Source organism: Lissotriton helveticus, chromosome 2_2 (assembly GCF_964261635.1).
Source record: "Lissotriton helveticus chromosome 2_2, aLisHel1.1, whole genome shotgun sequence".
NCBI lineage: Eukaryota > Metazoa > Chordata > Amphibia > Caudata > Salamandridae > Lissotriton > Lissotriton helveticus.
The window spans coordinates 384,673,082-384,698,988 of NC_136060.1; the positions used below are offsets into that span (position 1 = coordinate 384,673,082).

At 44.1% G+C, this 25,907-nt stretch overlaps 1 protein-coding gene across 3 annotated transcripts in view; it reads right to left on the minus strand.

Moving 5' to 3' along the window:
• The window catches only part of NAT8L (N-acetyltransferase 8 like), a 197,803-nt gene that overhangs the window by 46,938 nt on the left and 124,958 nt on the right, over positions 1–25,907 (minus strand). For 2 of the 3 annotated variants that reach the window (XR_013608473.1, XR_013608472.1), the window contains exon 2: positions 18,889–19,065. The exons of the other annotated variant lie outside the window; for it this stretch is intronic. The gene's annotated coding sequence lies outside the window, so the exon portion shown is untranslated. The remainder of the gene's footprint in view (positions 1–18,888; positions 19,066–25,907) is intronic. 3 annotated transcript variants of the gene reach the window in all.

Consider the following 25,907-nt stretch of genomic DNA (forward strand, 5'->3'; position numbering starts at 1 on the left):
TTGTGCTCTGCCCAATTTTATTTAAAGAGGGATACTTCTAACCACATATTCCCCCACCTTAGAATACTCTCCACTTGCCAAACTGGATCTGGAAAACTTCTCCAGCAGTGTTCCCATTTGCCACTAGGTAGCGCCATGCTGCTCCGTGTTGACCACGCACTGGCCCGAAAGTGACCGAGCAGAGTCACATACAAGTGCCAAACCTTCCGACTAATATCAGTGCTTTCTGATGTGGATCCAGAGCTCTGCTACCTATTTCATCAGCCATTTGACGACTACTGAAATTTGAACAAAATCCAGTGTGCTGGGGAACTATGTCCCTTCCTAAGACTAGAGGTTTCAAACCATACCAAGACTATAGAAAACAGATGTCTGTTTCAGACCAGCACGAGTTGTGTCTTTAGACAAGATAAGAAATTTTGCAACATTGTGCCCCGATGCACCTAATGGCGATCCGGGACTGAGAGGCAAAGCTGTTCTTTTCTACAAACAGGAAGTCACGGACTTCATGTAGGCCCTGCTCCAAGTTGAAGGTGCAGACTTGCTCCTATGGGCACTCCCAGGAGAGTTCAACTTTACAGTCAAAGTCCTCCAGTAAGTTGAGACTGAAGTCCAAACGCAAGCACAAAAGAGCAAAGCGGGACTCAACCTCATCCGACCACTCTCTATCGGAAGAGAAGGCGCAAGGGCATTATAATGTCAGTCAGTCTCCCTCTAGATCTCTGGTTGCAAGGCCAAACTCACAATTGATACCGGTGCACCTCGAATTTATTGGGCCATTGGTGATCCTGTAGCAAATTGGCTTTTGTAAGGCTGCCATGGTGCAGATATTTGACACTCCTCTGCCTCCCAATGGTGCACCTTCAGAGCCCAAGGATCAATGGGGGCTTCCATTAGAGTTACCACTGGTGGATCCACCCTATGTGCTGTCTAACCTTGAGACATGGCTAGCAAGCTCTTCCCGGAAGACATTAGGGCCTCAGTGGCACAAAATATTCACAATGGACAAAAGGCACCTAAATACGTGATTTATGCAACCTTGAAACTACTGATTGTCTGTGAAGGGCAATTGGTCATAAGTGTTGTGCTCTGCACAATAAATGGATGCGCTCCACAGGGTTTTTTGAAGACATTCAGACCTCTCTCATGGCCTTTCAATGGGTCAGGCCTGTTCAGCAGAAAAGCGGATTCTGCCTTGGAACTTTTCAGGGAAAGTAGGCCTTTGCATGCATCTCGGCCTTTTGACCCCTTCCCTTCCTTCCTCATTTTTGAGGCAACTCTAAGAGGCTGGCATTTAGGCAATATCAGTCTCCTCAGTCAAAGCGGCAATAATCCCAGTCCTTTCGAGACCGAGGACGTGGAATGTGCAGGCCAACAGGCCACCAGCCTCCCCATTCCTCTTTCCCTATAACAAGAGCCACCAACCCGTTTTAACATGCCATTAGTAGCGTGCAACCATCCTGTGGGACGCAGGATCCAACACTTTCTCCAAGGGAGGTGATCAATTACGTCTGACAGATGGGTCCTTCAAATGGTTCAACATGGCTAAGCCCTACCGTTCCTTTCCACTTCAGCAATCTTCACTCCTCCATCAAATCGAATCTCAGAGGAAAACCTGTCAAACCTGTCAATTCTGTTGCAAGAGGTACAAGTTTTACTTTCCAAAAGAGCTATCAAGAGAGTTCCAGAGTCATGTATAGGAGACAGTTGCTACTCTCACTATTCATTTGTGCCTAAAAAGGATAGGGACCTTCAGCCCATTTTAGACATTCAACCTGTGGAAGAATATATTCAGAATGCTCTCATTGGCCGAGATTCTGTCTGTCGTGGACCTGAACCACTGGATAGTGACCTCGGATCTGCAGGACATGTATTTTTATATGCCCGTCCTGCAGCCCCACACAAGTTACCTGTGGCTCAAGGTAGGGCATGAGTATGTTCAGTTTGCTGTGCTCCATTTCGACCTCACCACTGCCCCATAGGTGTCCGCCTAAAGTGTTGGAAGTGGTTGCTGCCCATATCTGGAGATCAGCGATACCAGCTTTCCCTTCCCTCGACGACTGGCTGTTGAAGGCAACCTCGCCACAATAGTATACCACCTTCAGACGACAGCAAGCCTCCTGATATTGTCCTTTGCAAAGGCTTCCTTTCATTGGAGCAGTCCTGGATATGGTACAGTTAAGGGCCTTCTCTCTTTTCAACAAGTCCAGGGCATTCGGGATACAATTCTGATATCTTAGCACCAGTCCTGGATATCAGTGAGAGTAGCTTTGAGGCTTCTGAACTTTTATTCTCCTGCATCATACTTGAAAACACCGTCAGGTGGCAAATGTGGGGTCTGCAATGGAAATAACTAGTTACTTACCTGTACACTGTGGTTGTGGTATTGATATCTTTTATAGATTCACATGCTTGAATGTTCCCCGTCGTCAAGGTGGGAGTCCCATGGTACCAGTAAAATAGCAGTATAAAGCTAAAAGGACAATCTCCTCCTTAAGAATCAACAGTATTTATAACCAATTAACCTCATTAAAGAACGTCCAAACTCCAGCCAATCACATACCAGACCCCTGAGTATCTAAGTGTAGTTAGTCAAATAAAAGAGGAATGGAAGTGTGCACTTGTAAGGATAGGATGAAGGGTCGCATGTGAATCTATAAAATATATCAATACTGGAGAACCACAGTGTAAAGGTAAGTAACTTGTCTTTTCTCCGGTATTGTATCTTTTATAGATTCACATGCTTGAATCAGACTGTTAAGCAGTACATAATAACAACTGGAGATGGGAAAACAGGTGAACCATCCCACCATGCAACATAATGCCATCACCTACAGTGAACCAAGCAACTTAACTTCCACGGTTAATATATATATATATATATACATATATATATATATATATGAAATACCAGGAAATCGCTGCACACACCTTGATATTTGTTGCAGTTTCTTTATTTTTCAAAACGTGACAAACACCCTACGCGTTTCGAACCGTAGTTCCTGATCACGGTAGCTTGCATGTGTGGTCCCTTCATTATTTCTATACATTTCAGCCTCTGAGCATGCCCATGATTAATTAAGGCATGCTGGGACATGTAGTTTTCCTTAATGTTTATGCCATTGTGTTTGTGTTGATGTCGTGGGGTTTTGCAGCAATGAGGCGATATTTGGCGTTACTGCATGAAAAGCGTGTCCCCAGTTTACTAGGACAATAACGCTTTGTGACGCTCGTGATTCCACGTGCGTGTGTAATCAACTCTCTGTTTACCTGAGGGTTGATTGCAATGCGTAACTTTATGGACAAGCGTCCGCTGAACAATAAAGGGCTGAGTGCCCTGCGTCCCCAAATGCTTGCAGCTGCTCACGACATCTGCTTTTTAACATAAGTTATTGGCAAAACTTAATTAGCACAAAGTAATTTACAACTCAGTTGTCGTGACTGTGGTAAACAACAAAAAACTTCAGAAATAATGGTTTATAAATGGTGATAGGTAATGTTCATGAGAATGCGTCATGGTCAAATATTATCAAAATATTATATGATGCTTAGTGCAGTTTAGTCTGTAACATAGTTCTCATGGGTGAACATAAAGTTCTTCATCGCCGTTGAGGCCAGCAGGCTGTTTCGTTCTGAACCTCATAATTAATTTGGACTCTAGTCGTCTCAATTTTTGAATGCGATTGCCTCCTCTTTCATGCTGTGGTATACTTGCGAGTCCGAAGTATCTAACATCCAGCCACGTTTTGTTTTCATGATTTGCCAGATGTTTCGCAATGGCATAGGAGTAATCATTGTTCTGGATGGCACGAATGTGTTGAAGTATGCGTGTTTTGATGGAACAAGTTGTACTTCCAATGTAGGATTTGCCACAATAACATTGGATCATATAAACAACAAACGACGAGTCACAGTTAATGTTACTTCTGATTGTAAAGTTCTTGCCAGCCGCATCTTTTAGATTTTTAATGTTACGTCCTATCTTGCACGCTTTGCAGATTGTGCATTTATTAAATCCTTGTTTCCTGATGTCAAGCCAAGATTCTGGTTTTTTCATTTCAAAATGACTTTGAGTTAGCTGATCCGCAAGATTGGTTGCCCTTCTGTAGGAGACTAGGGGATGGTCTCCTATTGTTGTTCCAATGTCTGGGTCTTTGCGTAGTACATGCCAGTACTTCATCATAGCTTTTTGTATCCTGTAGCTTTCTTTACTGAAAGTCATTATCATCCTGGGTTGATCCGATGTTTTGTTAGCTTCAACTTCTTGTGTGGCAACAATGCTTTGTTTGTTAATGAGAGTATCTTCTCTTGATTTGCATCTTGCTTTAGTTTCACATGCATTAAGATCTGTTATTTTATAGCCTCTCTGTTTGAAGCGTTCTTTTGTTTCCTTAAACTTCAATTCCATTTCTTTTTCCTCAGAGCAATTCCTTTTGGAAAGAAATTGTATTCCTAGATACAAAGGTGTACATAGCAGATGGAAAGATTCAAACAACTGTTCATAGAAAAGAAACAGCAACCAATAGTATTCTTCACGGCTTAAGCTTTCACCCACAGAAACTGAAAAAGAGCATTCCGTATGGTGAGCTCCTGCGGATGAAAAGGAATTGCTCTGAGGAAAAAGAAATGGAATTGAAGTTTAAGGAAACAAAAGAACGCTTCAAACAGAGAGGCTATAAAATAACAGATCTTAATGCATGTGAAACTAAAGCAAGATGCAAATCAAGAGAAGATGCTCTCATTAACAAACAAAGCATTGTTGCCACACAAGAAGTTGAAGCTAACAAAACATCGGATCAACCCAGGATGATAATGACTTTCAGTAAAGAAAGCTACAGGATACAAAAAGCTATGATGAAGTACTGGCATGTACTACGCAAAGACCCAGACATTGGAACAACAATAGGAGACCATCCCCTAGTCTCCTACAGAAGGGCACCCAATCTTGCGGATCAGCTAACTCAAAGTCATTTTGAAATGAAAAAACCAGAATCTTGGCTTGACATCAGGAAACAAGGATTTAATAAATGCACAATCTGCAAAGCGTGCAAGATAGGACGTAACATTAAAAATCTAAAAGATGCGGCTGGCAATAACTTTACAATCAGAAGTAACATTAACTGTGACTCGTCGTTTGTTGTTTATATGATCCAATGTTATTGTGGCAAATCCTACATTGGAAGTACAACTTGTTCCATCAAAACACGCATACTTCAACACATTCGTGCCATCCAGAACAATGATTACTCCTATGCCATTGCGAAACATCTGGCAAATCATGAAAACAAAACGTGGCTGGATGTTAGATACTTCGGACTCGCAAGTATACCACAGCATGAAAGAGGAGGCAATCGCATTCAAAAATTGAGACGACTAGAGTCCAAATTAATTATGAGGTTCAGAACGAAACAGCCTGCTGGCCTCAACGGCGATGAAGAACTTTATGTTCACCTATGAGAACTATGTTACAGACTAAACTGCACTAAGCATCATATAATATTTTGATAATATTTGACCATGACGCATTCTCATGAACATTACCTATCACCATTTATAAACCATTATTTCTGAAGTTTTTTGTTGTTTACCACAGTCACGACAACTGAGTTGTAAATTACTTTGTGCTAATTAAGTTTTGCCAATAACTTATGTTAAAAAGCAGATGTCGTGAGCAGCTGCAAGCATTTGGGGACGCAGGGCACTCAGCCCTTTATTGTTCAGCGGACGCTTGTCCATAAAGTTACGCATTGCAATCAACCCTCAGGTAAACAGAGAGTTGATTACACACGCACGTGGAATCACGAGCGTCACAAAGCGTTATTGTCCTAGTAAACTGGGGACACGCTTTTCATGCAGTAACGCCAAATATCGCCTCATTGCTGCAAAACCCCACGACATCAACACAAACACAATGGCATAAACATTAAGGAAAACTACATGTCCCAGCATGCCTTAATTAATCATGGGCATGCTCAGAGGCTGAAATGTATAGAAATAATGAAGGGACCACACATGCAAGCTACCGTGATCAGGAACTACAGTTCGAAACGCGTAGGGTGTTTGTCACGTTTTGAAAAATAAAGAAACTGCAACAAATATCAAGGTGTGTGCAGCGATTTCCTGGTATTTCATGAATTGGGACACTGCCCTGGTCCCATCGCTGGCACCGACTGACTAGCGCTCCCGCTGCGACAGGACAATTTGTATGCTGTATATATATATATATATATATAATATACATAAATAAGATTTGTCAGAGATAATAACCATAATAATAATAAACCTAATATTGATAATAAGAATTCTTAATAAACCTCAGTAACTGAGGCCTACCTTAAGCGAACAGACAACGAAGAGCCGATCGGCCAGCCGCAGCATCCGTCTTTTGCAAAGTATCCAGGCAGTAGTGCCTTGTGAAGGTATGGATGCTGCCATCTTCCTCGTTGAATGAGCAGTCACTTTAGAAGCAAGTGAGCCACCCGCCCTTTCGTGGCAGAAGGTTGTAGTAGAAGAAACCCAAAGAGCAATCAAAGCTCTAGTCAAAGCCTGACCTTCATATGGGCAGAGAAGACGATGAGCAATTGAGTAGATTTGCAGAAAGATTTAGTCCTTTGAAGGTAAAACTTTAAACATCGTTTGATGTCCAAGGATTGTAGCCCTCTCTCTGCTGGTGTAGACAGAGCAGGAAAAAATGAAGGCAGGACCACAGGTTCATTCGTATGGAACGTGATAGGTACCTAGGGTATGAACGAGGGATTAGTGCGCAGCACCACTCTATCCTGGTGGAATTGAAGGTAAGGTTCTGTTGCTGTGAAGGCTTGAATTTCACTAATATGTCTGGCCGACATGATGACTAAGAGAAAAGGCACCTTCCAAGATAGATATTTTATGGCACACTTGTGAATTGGCTCAAATGGCGCTTTCATGACATGAGACAACACAATGTTCAATTGCCAGAGCACCGGAGCAGGCCGAACCAGTAGGTAGGCTCTGAAAAGGCCTTTCATGAATTCCTTCACCAACCTGCAGGACCATAGGGACGACTGTCTCAAACGTATCCTATACCTTGAAATTGCAGCAAAATGTACTTTTACAGAAGAATGAGAAAGGCCAGCTTTTGCTAGCGACAAGAGATATGGCAAAACCTCCTCTGGAGATGAAGACAGCGGATGGCACGAGTGAATCATACACCAGGAGCAGAATCTTTTCCATTTGTCTGAGTAACACTTGACCATGGAGGGAGCAAGGGCCTCGTTAAGAATGGACAACACTCCTCAGAAATATCTATGTCCCCAAACTCAGTGTGGTGTGGAGCCAGGTGGACAAGTGAAGAGATTGAATTTGAGGATGAATCACCTGGCCTTGGTCCATAGAAAGAAGACGTTCCGAAGGATGAAGATGTAATGGAGAGGCTTCTGATAGGCGAAACTGCTCAGTGAACCAGTATTGCCTTGCCCACGCCAGGGCAATGAGAATGATGCAGCAAGGTTCTCGTTTCATTTTTTCGTAGGACCTTGGGTATCAGTGGGAATGGAGGGAACGGGTAGGCAAATGTCCCTTCCCAGGTGAAATGGAAGGCGTTCCCCGGGAACCTGGCTGAGCGAATCTGCTGGCGTAGAACTCGCATTTTTTGTTGAGTAATGTAGCAAACAGATCTAGGGATGCCGATCCCCAACACTGAAAAACTATTTTGAGTTGAACGATATCCAGTTTCCAATCGTGACACTGCTTGGAATCTCTGCTGAGAGAATCGGCCAATTCTTTGAGTACCCCTAGAACGTGTTAGACTTGTAACTAGATACTGTGGTGAATCAACCAATTCCAAATTTATTGCGCCAGACTTTAGAAAGACGGTGATTTTGTCCCTCCTTGTTTCTACAGGTAAAATATTTTGGTTGTGTTGTCCGTGCAGACAAGGATTGAAGAACCTTTTATCCTTGGAATAAAGGAACATAGCCCTAGAAACACTGCCCCAACCACTTCCCCTGAACCTGAAGCTCCTGGAGGTGACCAACTCATCCCTCCATGGAGTCATCCGTTGTCATAACCATCAAAGGCTCTGGTGGAAGGAAGGATAGGCCTTGTGAAAGATTGCTTTTGACCTTCCACCAAGACATCGCCCTGATCATCTGAGACGTGACTGATATAATGTCCTCGAAGGAGCCTCGAGCTTGTACCCATTGGGCGTCGAGCTGTTCCTGGAGAGGCCTCATCCACAATCGACAGTGAGGAATCAGCGGAATGCAAGATGACATTATCCCCAACATTGATTTGTAAACGATATTTTTTGAAGAAAGGGACTGAGCCATCTTTACAAGACGAGAAATTATTTTTTCTGTGGGAAAGGTCATAGAGAGGTCGGTGTCTAATCTCACTTCCAGAAACACCAGAGACCTGGAAGGAAGGAGCGAGAACTTCTTTTAGTTGCGATTGAGACCCAGAGAGCGAAAAAGGCTAACACAGGCGTTCGTGGACTTTTTTGCACCCTGAAATGTCGGAGCCTTGATCAACCGGTAGGAAAAGACCTGGTGACCGGAACGCCGGAGAAAGGCTGCTACTGGCGTCAAGCATTTGGTGAATACCCTGGGTACAGACTTTAGCCCAAAGGGCAGCACCTTGAACTGGTAGTGGCACCCTGCCACTTGGACCCTGAGATAACCTGAGATGCTTTGGATGAATAGGAATGTGAAAGGACGCATCCAGAAGATCCAGAGAAGTCATGTAATCCCGTGAATCCAAGAGACGGAGAATATCCTGGAGCGACAGCATCCGAAAAGGTTGGCTTTTGATGAACTTCTTCAACAACACGAGCCTCCATTTCACAGTTCTTTTCTTTATGAGAAAAAAGTATGAGTAGAATCCCAAGTTGCGCTGACTGTGTGGCACTATCTCGATTGCCTGCTTGTCGAGAAGGAGTTTTATTTCCCTTTTGAGAAGTGCCAGATGGCGGTGAGCAGTCTTTCTTGGGGGATAATCTGGAGGTTATTGAAGAAATCCTAGGGTGTGACCGTGATTGAAAACGTCTAACACCCATCTGTCGTACAAAATGGAGTTCCATTCCCGAAAGAATTTGGAGCAGTCATGAGCCTGAATGAAGTGGGACTGGGTTGGTGGGTGCCTTATGCCCCTCACTGTCTCCTGCTTGCGTCATAGGATTTACCACCCGAAGCGGGACGTGCTGGTGCTCTGGTGTAAGTTGGTGCATGCGTCTGCTGAAAGGACTCGGCGGAGTACTGAGGACGGAAACCTTGCTGGTAATAAGGTCGAAAACGCTGTTGATGCTGGGTTCGAGCTGTAAATGGACCTCTTCCTCTTCCCTGAAAGGAAGAGAACCTTCGCTGTTGTAAATTGGCTAAGGATTTTGCCGTATCCGTGTCTGATTTGATAGCCTGGAGTGCCAAAGAGGCTCCTCCTTCCGAGACACTGGGTTTTGGACCACATTGGCTTCAGGGAATCGCTTATAATAGTCATCTAGCATCAAACGTAACTCTGTGACCAGTGACATTGGCACATTAATGGAGGGTTCATGACGATCTTCCTCCTCTTGCTCATAATATGGTTAGTGCCCCTGGAAGGTAACCAGGCATTGCGCACCCAAGTGTCTATCCGAAAAGGAATAGTCATCTTCAAAGTAAGCCGAAGGGTTATCTGGCTGATCCTCTTCATCAGATTCCTGGCACTTTATCTCAATAGAGAGGGGCTGTAGGCAGGGCCAAAGGGACCTTCATCCACCAATGCCTGAAAATCCAGGATGCGAGAAAGAGGCAGAGGAGATATTTTGGAAAAGTTTTGTAATAGAGATTTTGAGATCGACATGTCCATTTTCCTAGCTGACTGGATCGTCGATGGGATCGTCACCAGGGTCTGTGACGACGGCGTGGAAGTAGCTGTTGATGGGGCAGAGATGCTCATCGACGGCGCATCACACAATTGACCGTCGAAGGTGAAGCTCTTGTCGACGACGAACTACTCACCGAAGCCGCCAATGACATCACTACTTAGTCGACGAGACAGCCATTGTCGTCTTCACCGTTTTTGTTGTAGATGTCGCTGATAAAACCGTTGACGGAGTCTTTCTTTCGACGGTCGTAGGCAGAGAATGCCTCGTCGAAGGGTACGACGACGGGTAGATATTCTGGGAGGAAGTAAGTTGCGCAGAAGGAGGAGCAGAACCAGATCTTTTTTGGGGCCTGAGAAGAGCCAGGTTGCTCTTTTTTACCTCTTTTTCACTGAAGGCTCCATGCTCAGAGATCTTTTTTTTGGATCTCTCTGACCAGAGGAAGGATCTTCTTCCTTCCTTTTTTTGAGGAGGAATGAGGACTCTCCTCACTCTCTGAGTCATAATCTCTCATAGATCTTTTCTTCTGGAACTAAATAAGAAGCCTTCCCTCACGATCTTTGAGGGTTTTGATAAAAACATCCAGCATTGGTTACAGTCTTTGGTCTTGTGCTCTGGATAAAGGCAATATAAGCACTCCTTATGAGGGTCCTCAAAGAAAAACCTGGACTTTCCATGAGTCTTGCAGGGCCTGAACAGCCATTTTTTAGACTCTGACATTTTGTAGAAAATACAGAAAACAAGTAGTAAACTCACTTTCTAGCAGCACCTCAGTTGAAGAGAAGGTTGAGGAAAGAGAACTGCCAGTTGAAAGTTGAAGAGTTCAAAGTAGAAACACTGTGACTGAGCAGAGCTCAGGGAGACTTCCTAACACACGACATGCAGTAAGAAATATGAGGTATGGTGGCTCTAGAGGGGATGGATACTCAGGGGTCTGCGATGTGATTTGCTGGAGATCGGATGCTCTTTAATGAGGTTAATTGGTTACTAAATACTGTTGATTCTCCTTTTAGCTTTATGCTGCTATTTTACTGTTACCGTCGGACTCCCACCATGACGACGTGGAAGATTCAAGCATGTAAATCTATAAAAGATACAATACTGGAGAATCTGAAGGTACAGTAGGCCCAGCACCAAGGAAACCTATTGGGTACCATTAACATTTCAAAAGAGGCTGCTCAAGGTTTGAAGTGGTGACTACTCAACTACAAATAGACTAGCGGCAGGCACCTCTCCCCAGCAGCAGCTGACGGTCGTTACAGACACATCACTGCTGGGTTTGGATGGTCAATTGGAGGAGGTAGAGATCAAAGGACTTTAGATTCCAATGGAAGCTCAGCTCATCAACCCACAGCAGGTACAAGCTATTTCCTTGCCCTTGAAAGCCTTCCCACCGTCCATCAAAGTGAGGCTGGTGCTAGTCCTCACAGACAATGCAACTGCCATGAAGTAGTGCAACAAAGAGGGTGGAGTGGGGATCGGTTCCTGTAACAGGAGGCTCTGCATCTCCAGAATCAGAGCTTCTTACTTATCATATACTACCTGGCAAGGCCCTTGAATGCCAGAGTAGACAAGCTCAGAAGCAGGCGTGGCCGGTACAGGTAAGAGCGGTGGGGAGGAGGGGCGGGACAGAGGGGAAGTTGACGTACATCGGGACAGGAAAAAAAAAAAACAATGACCAATGCAGCGAGCGCAGGGTACGTGGTTTTATTTATTTTCCCTATCCCGTCGTCTTTCCCCCCTCCCTGCCTTGCCCCCGCCCTACCTCTCTTACCTGTAGCAGCCGCGCAAAGACATCGCAAGATGGTGGAGAGCATTAATTGGCGGTGGGACAACCTGGAACTAGATTATTTTGACACCATCGAGAACATGCAGTGTTAAAAGTTTTGTGCATTGGAGTTTCCGTGAGAATGCTCACTAGTGGATGTGTTCCAGATGGAATGGAATTCTGAGCTCATGCACACCTTCCTCCCTCTCCCTCTCCTGCCCGGAGTCCTGAATGCCCAGAGTCCTAACAAAGATTAAGGACAACCAGGTCCAAGTCATGCTAGGAGCTCATGATGGAGTCCAGAGAGTGTAGGACCTCGAGCTTTTGGGTGTGAGAAAATGTTCTCCGATCAGGCTGCCACTTCGGGGGGACCTACCGTCTTAGCAACAAGACTGGGTTCTCCACCACAGTCTACACAAGCTGCACCTCAATGTATAGAGATTGTAAAGTGGCAGTTGACGGTGCTCAATCTGCTGCCGGAAGAGGTAGAAGTAATCTTCGCCGCCCTTCCACGAAGGGTATTGGGACAAGTTTCAGACTTGGTATGGTAACCACAACAATTATCCTTTACAATCCAAGATGTCGGATGTTCTTTTGTTTATTTTGTCTTTCATCCACCAAAGCCTGGCAGTGTTCACTGTTAAAGGTTATTTGTTGGCCATTTCAACATTTTTACGTTTGCAGCACCAACCGTCCTGGTTTAAATAATGTTGTGATGAGGTTTATAAAAGGCAAGATACACGTTTTTCCCAAAACTGTTTGTGATGTCACAGTGGGACCTTAAAATGATCTTAATGTATCTTATGTGCACACATTTTAAGCAGATCCATAGCGGCTTGCTGCGTCTAGACTATCCTCCTTGTTGCAATTGCTTCCATTTGTTGCATGAGAGAGCTTCAGGCACTATCGATGCACCTGCCCTACAACACCTTTTTTCCAGATGAACTGGTGTTGAGAACTCGGGCGACCTTCTTACCTAAAGATGTAATTCCCTTTTATGATGAGTAATCTTTCATCCTTCCTCCGTTTGGTGGTCAACCTCACCCCTCAAAAGAGGAGAGGCTTTATTTCCTGGACACCCCAAAAGGACTTTTAGCATTTATATTGCTAACACCAAGGAACACTGTGTGGTCCATGAGCTGTTTGTGGGGTTACTTGGAGCAAAGAGAGGAAAGGCTGTGAAGAGGAGGACCCTTTTGAGGTGGACCGTCTTCTGCAATAAGATCTCCTATGCAGTGGCCAAGAGCCAGCCACAAGAGAATCTGAGAGCCCATTCCACCAGGGTTAAGGATGTGACCACTGTGTTGGCACGTGAATTGCCTATCCTTGGCATTTGCCAGGCTGTGACATGGGTGTCAGTGCATACGTTCACAAAGCACCTACTGCTTTGATAGCCAAGGCCGATGGGAAGGACTTTTTGCATGCCTGATCCTTTAAGACGTTTTGATCTGAGTCCACTCGACAGAACCTCCATCTAGAGAAGTACTTATTTGCTATCTATACCAAAATGTGTAATTTGCAGTTAGAAGTATCAATTTAAAGAAGACGTTACTTGCCTTCGGTAATGCTTTTTGTGGTGGATAATCACAGATTCCTCTCTGCTGTCCCACCTGGTGGTGCTTATATGCAAGACAGGGAGCATTGCTAGAGAAAAGTTTTCCAGATCCAGTCTGGCCACTTTCAGTATTCTGTGAATATTCTAAGGTGAGGAATCTGTAGTTAGAAAAGGTTACTGCATGAAAGAGCATTAACAAGAGTAAGTATCTTTTTGTGAACTCTACTTCACAGCGGCCTAGAGATCAAATACATAATGCATACACATTTTTGCCCCAAGCCCCACCACTTTACACATGAAAATTACTTTTCTCTTCAGCAGGACCTTCAAACGTTTACTTATGCAAAAGCAAAGAGATAACAGAATAGCTGATTTGGAACTAACAAGGAACAATTTGTATATAAGCAGGACCAGTGGGAGAATCTTTCAGTCAGTAGGGAAGCCACAGTTGACTTTCTAGTGTTCCTTTCTTGTTTTGTGATAGCGCTAGTCATGTGCTGGCCAGAGGAATGTTTTTCCTTGTAATTCAGGAGGCTGAGAACCATGAGTGGAAATGGATATCAGACCGAGCTGTAATCAGAGGTACTAGTTACAGCTCTTTTCGATTTTTAAGGCAAAAAGCTCTGTGGCGTGCTTTGTACCACAAGGCACATTTACATCACACTACTACAAAAATAAGATTTTAAGATTAAGATTGTTAAAATTAGTTTAGGATTACCACTAATGATAAAAATGAAGCAGTCATTTGATAGCAAATGACTGAGTCTCTGAAATAAGAAAACTTGGTTGAAAAGGGGTGAATAAGAGAGGAATAAAAAGAAACGTAATGCTGTCTCTTCTGCCTCGAAGAACTTAGAAAGGCAGTTTCCTGTCGTGAATCCACAGTGCCATTTGAATCCAATCTCCAGAGAAGAGCCTACCTGGTAGGGAACTTGCTCCAGCATGCCTAGATTCTGTGGACCTGAGCAAATCCTGCCCACAGGAGGAGGCGTACCTGCTAAGGAACCTGCCCCTGCCCTGAGATGCCTGAGTGATGTGGGACTAAGAAGAGCATGACACCAGAGGGTGCTGCTACTCCGTGGGTATCCCTAAACTGAAAAAAAGAGATCTAGGTTCGATGGTACTAGTACTGATGTGCCTTTTAGAACATAATTACCAACTGTTCGTGTAACACGTCCTATTCTATCACATGATTATCTTTTAAATTAATTGTTTTTGACCTTTTAGTCCTTTGCATCTGAAACAACAGTGTACTCAGCTTGACTGAAAAATGTAGTTAGAATAAGAAATCCACTCGTTACAGAGGTACATAAGACCTAGTATCTACTCTCCCCTGGGTGTCGGCCTTCGAATGATATAGCAATATACTTTTTCTGGGCATCTGAAAACATGGGGAAAATAACAGAACACAGATGGTTCTGAGGGTAGCAGAGACTGAGCCATAACCACATATTGGGAAACACTATAAAATGACGAAATCTATGCGCATTAGTAAGGCCAATATGTTTGGCCTTGGTGATAGTGCAAAGCTTTTTACACATTTTTCCAAGAATGTTTAACAGAAAATAAAGATTAAAAGTAAAAAAGAAGTAAAAATGCTGCCATCCGAAGGTGGTAGACATAAGCTTTCTTTTGTAACTGAAGATGAGCTATCAGGATAGGTAAACCAGGAGCCAGAGACGTAGTAAGTAGATTTAATAGTTCATGTAAGTTGGTACAGGGCGCCCCACCAGGAGCGCTGAGCAGCTAGGACTAGAAAGTATGGGATATAACACTTTCAAAGAAACAAGGGATAAAAAAAATGTACCATCACAAAGCTACACTTACAAGATTGGCCCACCAGCCTTAGTACTGCAGCGCACACTTTTTTTTAAATTAATGTGAACATGTGGTCATGCAATGTGCATCGCTCAAAGAAGAATAGAGCAATGGCAGCCGTCCACCAAACCATGCAGCATGGGGTAATGGGTCAGCCTACTTCAGTCACTGATTCTCTTCACTGTGTTTGACAGCATTTTAACTTTTTCACATCCGCCTAAATTGTGGTCCACTTCAGTGTCAGGGTTGTTAATTGTGTCAATTTCCCAATTCATTAATTTAAAAAAATAAAAATTGAAGTGTGTCAGGTTTTACTGATTTATGCATTTTTTTTAACAAACAGGTGCACACCAACTTTAGATGGTGACATTTTTCTTTTTTTATTACTTTTAAACTTTTACAGCCTATTACAACGCATATTTGCAAAAATGAAATTACAAAACACTGCAATTGATTCTTGTTCACATGAAGCTGAAAAAACAGCTAAAGCTACTTTTAGGCTAGACATAAAAAGGAGATAATTGTGACAAGATTAATTGTAATGTCGCATGCCACATGAATATTTGGAGCAGGTTACATTTACATGTGATCAACTGGGATGAGAGGCCACAATTTGGTTAAAGGACAGTTTGAAGAGTAGTAACTGCCCTAGATTTACCATCCAGATCCTTCAACACAAGACATCAGCTAATCAAGTAGTCCTTATCCAACGTAAAACAATGTCAGTGTCAGATTGGCAAATATTATATACCTCTGTTTGCACCTGTATGATACACAAAATGTCTTAAATCTCAAACGAAAGGTACAGCTGTACCTAAAAGCTGCATTTCCCCCCCCCAAAAAAAATGCCAGTATTATATTTAAGCAGCTGTACAAGTGGAGCTAAAGTAGCCAAACAAGGATTTTCTACAGCATCGATTGCTTTAAAAAAAATTGTATTGGGATTATATTTTGTGTAGTGCTTTAACCCTTCTGGTTTACAAGTGCGCTGCTTCTTCCAAGTTTGAATGCATTCCATTTTGGCAGAGGTACAGCATGGCCCGTCTTTTGGCCTTTGGCAAAATTGGGCCACATTGGTCAGGAATAGATACAAAGGATGCGATTTTTATTCCAAAAGTAGGGTACAGCTTTAAAAAATGATTTTAGCTCAGAGTCTGATCCACCAAGACTTTGCAGTGAGTACATGTGACTTACGCTTGGCTTACTACTGAATTACAGAAGTAAATCAGGAGAATTCCTGGATTACACTAGGAATTCTGGAATAAGCAAGGTGCACTGCAGGGGTAAGTCATATCTAATTGTGAATCAAGTCCCCAGAGTTTAATTATACCGTAGTTTGAAAATGGCTTCATAAAGAGCCACAGCACAGGTTGCTTATATGCCAAGGGAATAGGGGGACACCCGAAGAGAGGACTGTAGGGTAATTAGAGACAGTGCACAAATGCAAATGTGGAAGCTATTGTGAAATGCTGCTGTAGGAGGGCAAATACAACATTACTGTGAGCAGTAATAACTGGAAGAAGAAAACACATATACGAGGAATGTGGTGCAGGTCTCAGGGAGCATGCTTTACTCATTTGTTTTGTTTCTGGAGACTGGATAACTCACACAGAACTGCTGCCAGCATGGAGAGAATTCGTTAAGGTTACACTTTAACCGAGTAAGAGATGGTGCAGCGACTTGGGGCTGGATTTAGAGAAAAGAAAATCAGCAGCAGGCACAGAGGGGCGGCTGAAGGGTGGAAGCCTACAGGGAGAAATGTGTCTGATCTCAGACGGGAGTAGGATTGTTTTATTCTCCCTTTGGACCACAACTGGAGGCATGAGAGAGGATTAAGAGTATGTAGCGGGGCTCCTTCCTAAAGCGAAATTAGGGGGTTCAGGCAGGGGGATAATGCAGGCCCCTGCAGCCCTTTCGGCGCATTGGGGACCTCAATCCTTCAAGACGCCGATTCCACTCAAGGCCATTGAATATCTGTGAGATATGGGAGACTCAAGAACCCATTTTCATATCCTGCAGGGTGTCCCGTCATTTTACATTACACCACTGGGATGAGGAAGGAGATAGCAGGGCTAAGAAAGTAGAAAAGAAACTTAAACTAGGGAAAAATAGCATTTAACAAAAAACGGATTTAATGGCACTGAAGCATACTCATTTTGAAGCCGATATGCATATCGTACGTAGGTAAGTGGCTGCCCCATTGCCCTATGCTTTAGGCTGTGGTGAGCTGATGCAAAATATGAATTACAGTACAGACTAATTGACGAAGAGCATTTGCCTATTAATCAAAAAGGACCTTAAATGTTGGCTATTAGTGAGGACTGTTAAGAGTTATACGATTTCTAAAGCTATTGTTCCACTAATCAACAATTAATTTACCCTAGTGAAAAGCCAACGAATTTTGCAGCAGGCTTTGCCAGCAACACTGCGCTCAAGTAAAACAAATTAAAACCATAATTGATTAGGAAGATACAATTGCATGAAATTATAGAAGGCATTTGTGCTAAGGTTTGTGTCTCTGCCAGCCTGTCTTTAAAATAATAAGCTTTGGAGCAGTGTAGGAGGTTTCATGTGTCACATCATGCCTATTTTATGTCCTACTTCACTGTAACAGCTGTATTTGGAAACAGTGCTATCCATGACTCACCCGTACCCATTTAACCCCTGGATGTGTAAGGGATTTCTAATATGGGTGTATGTATGATGGTGCTTTTACATACCTACAAGGAATCTGACAGTAGCTTTCCCATAGACAAGCCTAATAATTGTCACATTGCTATGATTTCTTCACCTCACTCTTCACATGCGAGTGTAAGGGAGATATTGCTTCAGAAAGCTTTTTCAAAATGAAGTACTGTCTGAAATGCTTATCTAGACACCTGGGTACCACACATCAGTTAGTGTTTAATGTACAGAGCAGGTTTAACATGAACTCTAATACTATTTAAGAATTAAAAGTGAGATGTTTTAAAAACAGAGCTTTCAGGTTAATTGTAATTGTTTTTAAATTTACACGCCTAAATCTTTCATTTAGTTAACATTTTCAGTAATATGTTTCGTTAATGCAAACACCTTGAACTGCATTATTCATTTCCAAATAAATTTCATGATAGCAAACAACACTACACTAAAAGACAAAACATATGTGACAAAACATGAAATAGTAAGTGATTGCCTTTTGCTTATCAGCAATTTAAAATTGGCTTTTATTGTGTATTGCGTGAAAAAGTCATGTGCATGCTTGTAAAGCAGCAGACTTTCTTATCTTCGATATGTTCTGCAGCAAAGTATATACCAAGATTATAGCTAACTGCCTCCAGGTAAAGTCTTGACTGATTGCGATATCTTCCATAATCAGTATATTACTGTGTGTCCGAAGACACCACCATACGGACTTTTTTGGTGGGTTATGGACAGCTCTTGCTCTGGTAGTTCATCCTTTCATGTGTTCTACGAGTTGGTTAGTCTACAGCTGCCGTTCTCTAAGTTTTCAACATCAGCTAAATTTCAACCTGCTCACCAGTCAGTAATCTCTCTTTCTTGGGTATATCCAATGACTGCACGTGAGCAGAAACACAAAGTACATCATGTTTACAGGGATCTTCACAGTACTGCCACTTATCCTAGAATTACAAGGATGGCAGGGACTAACGCTGCATTTAACACCACTGGGAAGAAGGGATTTTCAGAAAGCTTAGGTCTGAGTTAGTGCTGCCTGAAGCAGCATAAGTAAGCTTTACTCCCAAAGCAGGCCAATACAAGTCACAGAGGGAGCTACGCGAAATTAAAATGAGAGCATTAGTAACAAGAGTGGCAGCACTAATGTGTATTCCAGTCAACTACAGACACAAACATTCACCCTAAAATAAATATTCCTTTTTACATTGTTAAAAAAGATCATGAAAAAACCTTGTTTAAATCCGAGCAAGCTTTGCTTCAGGAAAAAAATTCCTTCCTGACACCAAAGTAGGTGACTGGACCCATGTTCCTGGATCCCAAATGTGTCTTTGTGGGTTGAGCCAGCATTGATTGATTGGGGCACGGGCACCCATCAGAGGCATAGCTGGATGGACTCTGGGCTGAAAACTGAGGAAAAACAAGGAGAAAAAAGATACATAATTACTGCAAATTAAATGTATAATCATACCCTCCTTTATTTGCAAGAGCAGAGTATCTGAATGGGTAAAAGTTTGTTAAATGTTATTAGAGGCCCCAAGACATTCAGCTGCATCCATCATTCCCCCCAAACAACAAAAAGGCATGGAAATGCTAGGGTCATGTATGCCCAATGCTAAAATCCATTGGCAGGGCACAACATAGAGTTTTGGGCCACCACTTATTTTGGTAACATATTAGCAAATTGTGCAAGTCGCACACAGGAACCTAATGGTCTTTTCTACGAAAATGAGAGCTGGCAACTACTTACAGAATTTGGTGGGTAACAAGTCAACATACTGGAACAAGAATGCAAGGATCAGGCAAGAACTGTGAAAGACGCTTTCATACTTTCCATTAAACACGGTCCTTTCTACCCGGAGGACATAATAGGCCTTTAAGCATTTTTTTATGCTCATTGTCGCCACCAGCTTCAATTCATGAAAATCTGTATTTTGGACAGAAGGTATGAATACTTCTGCTGAAGGGGTGCACTGTTTTTTACATGAATATGGTCACACAACCGTGCAGCCAATTTCATTTTTCTGTTCTTGAATATTTTTGGATTAAAGAGAATGACGAAGGCCATATAATGTGTTTCCTTGCAAATACAAGACCCGGAGCAGAATTAGCCACAACACTGCATTACTACAGCAGTCTTGAAGAGACATCACTAACGTGAGGTTGTTCCAGTAGGACACATTACGTATTTATTTATTCCACGACCACCTTTGGCCTTGGTTTAAACGTTCCCACGGAAAGATAACCTACAATACTTATTTCCTATAAAATTGGAAATAAGTATTTACAAACACAATAGACAAAACACCAGCAAAAGATGCTTGTGGCACGAATTTTCAAAAAAATCAACATAGTCCAGGACTTTGCCTTGGTTTACAAGTCTGTTCCTTGTTATCGTCAAACATCTATAACCGACAATCTTCAGTTTCTGAAATTTTATGCCCTAACAAAACGAGCAGGTCTAACCCAATATAACAACATTAAAGTGCGTTTTTGCTAATCATGTCTTAAATTGATTCTTTACAGGATACACCGGCTTCATGGGGAAAAATAAAAAGCATCTGATCCGTTTTAATCTTACAGTAATGTGAATATCCTGTTCCTCAGGCACCACAAAGAAAATTACAGGGTTATAATCATCAGATTAAATTATCACAGTTTTATTCCGGACATAGATTCTGAGCAGAATAAGATCTTGCAATTAATTTGTACTGTGCTGTAAGATTAACATCAATCTCTCAAAATTCATAACGAGCTATTAAAATACATACCAAGTAAACGGACGATTATGTGCGCACCAAGGTAAAAACATTTATATTTTAGTATTTCAAAATGCATTAGGTTTATTAGGTTCAAAGTCTGTTAAGGTTACTTGAACTTTTTCACTCCTCCTATACATAGAATTAATAACTTGGCAATTCGTAAGCCATTTCTGCAAACACTTAGTTCTCCTACAAAATGAGATATGAAACATAATTCAGTAATCGTGTTGCTGGTTCAGAAACATCATGCACGGTGATGGTACTGGACTCTGAAACTTCCATGGGACAAACGGAATGGTTACCCAGAAGTAGAAGCAGTTTTGCAGCTTGAAGAGTATCTGGATTCACATGCTGTGCATTATTCCGTCATCAGATCCGTGGATGGTTCCAGGAAGCTGATCTTGTCCTTCATTTATGGTTTTTTCTTTTTTGTATGTTGTCAACATTGACCACTTCGGCTACTGGTCCCACCTTGATGATGTCACACACATCAAGTCCGAGGTAGCCATCTTCTGATCCTATTTTTTTCTCTCCCCATGTTGTAAAGTCGGTCATCTCAGGGAGGTGGGGGGGTCATAAGTGAATTCGAAAAGTTTCAAGCTACAAAACTACTCCTACAACCAAGTAACCATTTTGTTTTGTAGCAAGGATCATTTAGAAATCACATGATGCATTGACTTTGCAGTGGTTTTTAATGCAGTTTTGGAGGCTGGGCTACTATGAGGCTGTGTGTGCAAAATGGTGCTTTAGGAGTCTCTCCTACCCTAGCTTCTTTGTTGGTTTGAATGTCCATGCAATATTATTTCAGAAAAGTGAGTGTAGATGAACAAATAGCTGACTTAGATAGGACATCAATGTAGACATTGGCAATGAATGTGAAGGTTGGTCCTTCTTTTCCTGGTCAAATGGGCTCTAGGCCTCTCCTAGTGCAACCTCCACTGTTGCATGGCATCTCTGTATTGTTTGCAGTATCCATCTTGCTGTGGCTACCTGATAGAGACATCTAGCCGCAGATTCCTTACCTTTGAATTTCCCAGGCATCAGACTGGATCCGGAAGATATTCCTTCAATCAATACCCCTGCGCGCTGGTAGGTGGCCTCAGTCCGCTCCATGTGACACCGTCTGCGCCGGAAGTGACGGCTGCGTAACCTATATAGGTGCCACCTCGTCACACTGATATCCGTTCTATTCTTTCCACGCCAGTCAAGCGCTGATCCATGTATAGAGCTACACTCTGTCACTTTTTGACAGAATTCTTCAACATTTTGTCAACGTATTTTTGGTGTGAAGGTAAAGCCTTTTCGAGGAAAACTTCAGGGTTCAAGCCATGTGGCGACCTGTCACGGACCCGCACTTGGTTTGCCTCTGGTGTCTGGAGCGCGACCACAACTCAAAGTCGTGCTCCGACTGCCGGGTCATGGCTCCGAAGGCTTTGAGGGAGCGGTTCCTAAAGCTGCTTATGGCCAGGCAGGCGACACCATGACGCTCGACTCCTCGGAAAAAAGGGTCCCAATCAACAGGAAGGTCTGGGCACGGCTTCCAGAGTCCAAAGTCCTCTTCATCCCATTCAAAATTATCGGGACATTCAGGTAAAAGGCATAAGAAGCATAAGAGGTCGTAGTGTGCTTTGACTTCTCCCCGTCAGTTGGCCACCGTGACAGAGGAGGCTTGGCGATCAAGACCTTGTTCATTGGAATCTGCACCTCCCTAATTTTCTGGGAGCTGAAGCGTACCCCGCCTACATCAGAGAATATTATGAGGCTATGCGCCTAATTTTTGTGTGGCCCACAGGGTTAGAGGGTGCCCCATCGTGTTCTGCCCCAGCGGCCCCGGCGGCGATGCTCCCACTTGGCTCCAGACCGGCATCAGTCGTGCCAGTGCAACCTTCCCCGATGCTGCTCCGGACACTGATGCTCCAGGCGTCGCCGGCATCCATTGGTAACGTCAGCCTCATTCATTCCTGACAACCTGGAGCCGGTACAGCGCCTTGATGACGATTTCGGCACCACCAGGACCTACAGGTCTTAGGTCGTTTCCTGAGCCTTGTTTTGAAGGACTAGAAGTGGTAGACGACTGGGATGGGCCACTAGACCCTTTAGACGATAAGCCTGAAGTGGAAATGCACTGGTATGAGAAATTAGGTGAGGCCAGTGGACTGGATACTTCTCTAGATACTGGCATGCTTTCTCCCCCTACCATGGCTACAGAGGAGGGAGCGTCTTATGCTATGGTGGTGTGAAGGGTGGCTGAGGTCCTTGGCCTTCAGCTTCCTTCAGTGGCAGTCAAGTGTAACATCTTGCCAGACGTAATGCAGCTGGGAGTTTCCTCCTCTGAAACCTTACTCCCATTTAATGAAGCCCTCACAGATATCCTTCTGGGAACCTGGTCCAAGTTCAGCACATGGGGTGCCTGTGAATAGGATGATTACCCGCAGCAACCCAAATTTCCTCAATACCCACCATATACAAGAGAGCTTGGTAGTCCAGGCATCCACATCCCAAGGCATGTTCCCTTCTGCTCCCCCAGATAGGGAATCCTAGAGGCTGGAAAGTCGGGGCAAGAAAACTTGTTTATTCGGCCAGCCTTGCATTGCGGTCAGTGAAAACCACATGCTTATTGGCCCTTTATTCCCACGTTTGAGCAAGTGTTGTTATAGGTCCCAGAGGAGGCCCGGGCCGTCCATTCCCAAGCAGTATCATATGGGAGGGATCCAGCAAAGTTTGCCATATCATGTGGTCTTGACACGACCAACTCGCTGAGCAGAGCGATTTTATTGACGGGGGCTGTCAGACACCATGCCTGGCTGAGAACATCTGGCTTTTGAGGGATGTCCATTCCTCTTTCATGGACATGCCCTTGGATGTCACCTGTCTCTTCGGAGCCAAGGCAGACACAGCATTGGAGCCCTTTAAGGACTGGCGGACTACGGCCAAGTCCTTGGCCCCTCAGTCACCACACATCACCAGTCTGCCTTGTGTCCCTTTCGTGGCTACAGAAGGGGCTTTTAGCTCACCAGCCATACCCCAGCCACCAAGCTGCGCAAGTTCAGTTCAGCAGCCCCTATGCGGCCGATGGTTCATTCTGACCAAGTGGGTCGGTGGACAGAGATCAGGTCAGTCCATCACCACCCGCCTGCAGCTACAGCCTCCAAACCCTCCTAATCTCGACTTTCCGGACCATGGGCGACCAGTTGGTGGAAGGTTCAACTATCACCTCTACCACTGGCAGACCATCACATCAGGCATGTGGGTACTCCAGTTAGTCCGAAGGGGCTACTCCCTCCCCTTCCAACCCATCCATGCCTCCATCCTAAAACTGGCTCATGGAGGATCATTTGATTTTACTCCTGGAGGAAGTCACAACTCTCTTGGCCAATGGAGACACAGAGAGGGTTCCTGAGCCATAAGTAGGCTGTGGCTGCTATTAAGGACAAGGGCCTTCATCCTATCCTGGACCTCAACTACTTACTCGAAAAGGAAAAATTCAAGATGCTCACCCTAGCTCAGGTCCTGTCTGCCCTGGACCCAGGAGACTGCATGGTAGCATTGGACTTGCAGGATGCCTAGTTCCACATTCCTGTCCTGCCTGCCTATTGGCGCTACCTACCGTTTCTAATGGACCACAAGCATTTTCAGTTCACCATGCTTCATTTTGGCCTTAACAGCACCCCTTGGGTGTACACCAAGTTGATGGTGTGATCGCAGCTCATCTGCACAGATCAGGGGTGCCAGTCTTCCCCTATCTCGATGACTGGCTGCTGAAGGTCGCCCCAGCCTGTCGTCTCCTACCTTCAGACTACGGTGAACCTCCTGTATTCCCCAGGTATTCACTATCAATGTGCCAAAGTCACACCTGACTCCCTCTCAGAAACTCCCCTTCATCTGAACTGTTCTGGATACAGAGCAGTTTCAGGCTTATCCTCCTGAACGAAGAGTCCATGCTATTCAGGCTATGATAACAATGTTTCAGCCTCTATCCTGGATTTCGATTAGAATGACTCTGATGCTGCTGGACCTCATGGCCTCCTGCATCTTGCTAGTGACACATACCAGATGGTATATGAGGTCTCTGCAGTGGGACATGAAGTTCCAGTGGTTGCAGCATCAGGGGAATCTCTCCGACATGGTCCACATCTCAGAGAGAACTGCACAAGAACTGGAGTGGTGGCTGATGAACCACGATTTGGCCAGAGGCAGACCCCTCTCCCTTCCCTAACCAGATCCTGTGAGATGCGATAAACAGATCCTGTGACAGATGCGTCACTCCTGGGTCAGCCATCATGGAGATGTGGAGACCAGAGGTCTCTGGTCTCCGGTGGAATCCGGACTCCACATCTCCATGCTGAACCTCCGTACGATCTGACTGGCATTGAAAGCCTTTCTACTCTCCATCAAAGAAGACTAGTGCAAATGTTCACAGACAACACCACCGTCATGTGGTACTGCAACAAACAGGATGGAATGGAACCGTGGACTCTTTGCCGAGAGGCTCTGTGTCTCTGGACATGGCTGGAACAGCAGGGCATATACCTGGAGATTTAACACCTGGCAGGTTCCCTGAACGCCAGGGCGGACAGACTCAGCCCTCGATGCCTAGCAGATCAAGAGTGGCATCTGCATTTGGAGGTGGTACAAGCTCTCTTTCAACAGTGGGGAGAGCCTTGGTTAGATCTGTTCGCTACCGCAAGGAACGTGCAATGTCAGCAGTTTTGCAAGCTGAAGTTTCCAAGGCTGCTCTCGCTCGGAGATGCTATTAGTCTTGAGTGGAGCTAAGGCTTTCTGTACACCTTTCTGCTCATACCATTGCTGCCCAGAGTTCTCAAGAAGATCAGGAACGACCGGCCCAAATCATCCTTATGGTTCTGACTGGGCACGGAGAGACTGGTATCCCAAGCTTCTACAGATCAGCATCCGATCAGGCTGCTCATTAGGAGAATCTTCTGTCGCAGCAGCAGGGGTGGGTTCTCCAAACGAACCTGTCAACTCTGTGCCTTTTTACATGGAGATTGTGAGGCCGTGGATTGATTTCTACCTTCCTCCTGAAGTCTGTAATGTTATTCTGGAAGTCGGACGTCCATCCACTAATAAGGTATATGCCTGCCAGTGGAGCAAATTTGTAATATATTGTACAGAAAAGTCTACTGACCCTCTTTCTGCTTCCCCTTCTGATATTTTGCTTTTTATTTAGTTGCTTGCCCAGGAGGGTTCTAGTCTGGGCACCTTGAAAGGGTATCTTTCGGCTTTGTCTGCCTTCCTGAGGCTGCCAGACCAAACCTCTCTATTTAAATCTCAGCTTGTACATAGGTTACTGAAACGCCTTGTACTTAGGTTCCCTCCTGCCTCTCTCATTAAGCCTCAGTGGGACCTTAATTTGGTTCTCACTTTCCTAATATGCGTTCCTTTCAAGCCTCTGCATAATTGCTACCTGCAGCTGCTCACCATCAAAACCGCCTTCTTCGCGGGAATTACATCTGCCAGGAGGGTGAACTC